The sequence below is a fragment of the Mastomys coucha genome, unplaced genomic scaffold (genome assembly GCF_008632895.1).
Source record: "Mastomys coucha isolate ucsf_1 unplaced genomic scaffold, UCSF_Mcou_1 pScaffold7, whole genome shotgun sequence".
Classification (NCBI taxonomy): domain Eukaryota; kingdom Metazoa; phylum Chordata; class Mammalia; order Rodentia; family Muridae; genus Mastomys; species Mastomys coucha.
Genome location: NW_022196913.1, coordinates 24,193,310 through 24,196,963, shown reverse-complemented (window position 1 = coordinate 24,196,963; position 3,654 = coordinate 24,193,310). Strand labels below are relative to the sequence as shown.

Here is a 3,654-nt window from a genome sequence, read left to right as displayed (position 1 = left end):
CTATCTTCTGAAAACTTTGCTCTCAGAATGAGCGACTGCTTGTTGCCTGCGCCATCTAACTGGTAGTCTACCTTGGCTTTATACAACTCCCAAAGATACAACCTCCTTGGCTTTACACAGCTCCCAAAGATACAACCACCTTGGCTTAAGGAACGAGGATACCTCAGTCAGGCAGCCATCTCAGACAGACAGCCCATTTAATACCAAAACCCACATAGACTCATATCTATGCTTCTAAAATATAGTAATACAAAATCTAAATATTTAGATGTTTCTAGCCAGTTCTTTGAACAAGTTAGTTACTTTGTTTTTAAGGAACTGAACCCAGGACCTCTCTAACTCTGAGGCAATGTTCTATCACTGAGCTACAATCCCAGCCAAGGATACTTAATTCTAGTGGTTGACTACACAGAACAGTCAAAGAGAAGGACACTTGTTATGAAGCGGGTTCTGAAGAAGGTTGTGGCTGGAGAGACCCAGTCCCACAGCTGGGTAAGGTGACTGCACTCTTTAATTGCACACCTGGTTTTGGCTCAATCAAATGTACAATTCCTCTTGCCAGTTAGTACAACTGCCCAATAAGTTCTGATATTAACTGGGCTGTTTGTCTGCTATGGCCACCTGTCTGGTGTTTCAGCAGGCAGCTGGGTGAGGCCAAGGCAGAGTATATTAGGTACCACATGAAACCAGCTGGGGTTCGTGCTGAGAGCTGGATTTTCAGAAGCCTCTGTCTTGTCCAAACCAGCTAAAAGCTAAGTTTGACACCCTATTAAAAAAATATGGCTCTGTCTCTGACCTAAGCAGGACAGAGTTTATTTTGTTTTATTTTAACCTAGCCAGAAAATCTTAGGCTGGGTCAGTGGGAGTTAGGATCGGTGGGAATCATGCTTTCTCTAGTAAGATATGAAAGCACATATATTTTTGTTGTTGTTGTTTGTTTTTTGAGATAGGGTTTCTCTGCATAGCCCTTGCTGTCCTGGAACTCACTCTGTAGACCAGGCTGGCCTTGAACTCAGAAATCCGCCTGCCTCTGCCTTCCAAGTGCTGGGATTAAGGCATGTGCCACCACCACCCGGCCATATATTTTTAAATAAGTAGCACAGTGAGATTTAGAAGACACTCTGTTGCTCATGGTTGGAGTGGTAATCCTTCTGATAAAGAGTGAAGGTCAGAGGGGAGGACAGGACAGGGATTCCTCACCAAGGTAGATGTTGTGTGAGGCTTGCCAAAGGCAAAAAATGATGGTTTGTCTTTGAGCTTATGCAAATGTGTTAAACACACTCTAAGATACTCCCCAAAAGACATGAGATGGAGATTCTTTATAGGTCACTCTCCTGGGGATGAAATTCTTTCTGAATACAACCCTATTTTATTTGTTTGTTTATTTAGACAAAACCACTGAGAAGTTGGAGCGAAGTAAGATATGTCTGGAAGTTGAAATGGTTTAGATCTGCAGGTCTTGTAACCTAGATTCATGACTGTATTTATTCCTTAAGCAGAAGCTGTGTGTTAAAATGGGTACAGTGAGGTTGCTTTAGTCACTGGCAAAGTAGAGAACTCTCCAGTTTCTCCCTCTTTTCATGAATCTCGAGAGTCTGGGAAAGACAGACCTAGGGATGCTTCAGGGCTAAATACACACAGTGTGAATGCATGGCAGCATACCCAATGCTTTCCTTGGCTCCACCTGATCTCAGTGCCAGCTACGGGGACTCAATAGCCAATGACTGCCTAATGAAATTTCGTATTCTTACAAAAACAAAAGAAAAAAGTACAACCAAACTTAACTTCAGAAGGGACTTTCGCAGTTACAATCCATCATATATATATATATATATATATATATATATATATATATATATATATATATATATATCCTGCTATTTGACAAATGTATAGAGGATTAAAGTTGTACCCGAGATGAACAGGTCCTAGAGATCTAATGCTTCTGTGTTCTCTGTAGCCAACAATGCAGTGGTATACTTTTGTAGTTATTCTTGTTTTTGAGACAGACTCTCTCAACATAGCCCAGGTTGTCCTGAAACTCATTATATAGACTAGGGTGGCTTCGAACTCACTTCTGCCTGCCTATATCTCCCAAGTACTGGGGTTAAAGTTGTGGACCATTATGACTTGCAGTACTGGGATATTCCTTTTTATTTATTTATTTTTTTTTTACTTTATCTGCATTTATTTTATGCTGAATTTATGCCCATGAATAAGTTTTTGTTTCTTCAGTGTCTTCTGGGATATCTTTTTCTTCTGTGCAACATCCTCTTCTGGCTTTGGAACAATCTGTTCCTTCTCAGTGAAGATCATCTCAGTGTGGCAGGGGAGCTCATGGATGAGTTAATCCCACCATGAGCTCTGTAGGTTCATCAGCGCAACTTAGGTGCCTTGTTCACCTGGATGTGTTCAATGACTAGAGAATCTACGTCTAAACCTAAAGTTCAGCATTACTCTCTGCATTTTTAAGCAAGTGCAGCAAAAATTCAGCACTGTTTTATTTGGCCAGCGTCCCTGTGTCCAGTCCTACTGTTTGGCCTGGATGCACCTACTGACTCCACCATTATAACGCTGGAATGGCACACGTTGCTTCTTTAAAGTGACATCCTTTAGATACTTGGTAGCTTTGTGGAATTGCATACCCTTGATGGCCTTGACAGTTTCCCGGGTGTTCTTAAAGTGAACACGGAGGTTTGAACCCTTTGATTTGCATGATTCTGTGGGGTTTTCTAGGTCAAGAGAGTAGTGAACCATTTTCACAGGTCACCTCTGGCCACTTACAGGAAGAGGAAGCCAGTACTGGGATATACTTATCAATTTGTTAAGCAAGTATATAATTGTTGCAATGCTATTATCAAGATAGATCGGTGGAGAGGTGGGTAGGTAGGTAGGCGGGTGCATGGATGGATAGATGGATGGATGGATGGATGGATGGATGGATGGATGGATGGATGAATGGATGGAAAGATGATAGGAATAAATAAATGGGCAGGAGAAAACTTCTGGAGACTTCATAAAATGACCTCTGGGGAATTCTGAACCTGTCCCACATTACCTGGCTTCATCATGCTTTCTAAAACCCATAAAGTGAGATTTCATGATTACCACAGTCTTGTGTCTTTCATGCCTTGCAAATCCAATGCCACAAAGACAATGCTGTCAAGCTCTACTGCCAGCATGAGGTGCATCCTCTGCCCCTGAGGACCACAGCTGCAACAGCTGTTGTGTGCAGGGCCTTGGGCAGAGACTTCCCTAGGTAGCTGATTTTGAGGAGCACAGAACCCCTTCAGCTTTAGCTTCAGTTGTGTTTATGTTCTCTCCCTCCAGGCGCTTGAATGTTCACAAAACAGAGCTCCTAATGAGAGTACCCTTCCTGCTGTCTCATTGTAGCTCAGGATGTATCTCTTCAGCAGTGCTGATCCTTCTGATGTTCTCAGCTATTGCCTGAATGCTCTCCTGTCTTGAAATGTCCTCTGCCAAACAATTCAGTGCATCACCTTTAAACTCAATTGATTCAGTTTTCCTGGAACTGGGAGAGTAAAACCAGATTCTTACTCAAAATATCACACCGAGGTCCCTAGGTGAGTTCCTTAGAAGGACTGTGGTGCCCTTTGAGAGCTCATAACTTAGACTTCTCCACATCTACTTTTC

At 42.3% G+C, this 3,654-nt stretch overlaps 1 pseudogene; it reads right to left on the bottom strand.

The window, feature by feature from the left end:
• Nucleotides 1-2,187: 2,187 nt before the first annotated feature.
• On the bottom strand, nucleotides 2,188-2,757 carry LOC116082618 (annotated as a pseudogene).
• Between the last annotated feature and the right edge of the window lie 897 nt (nucleotides 2,758-3,654).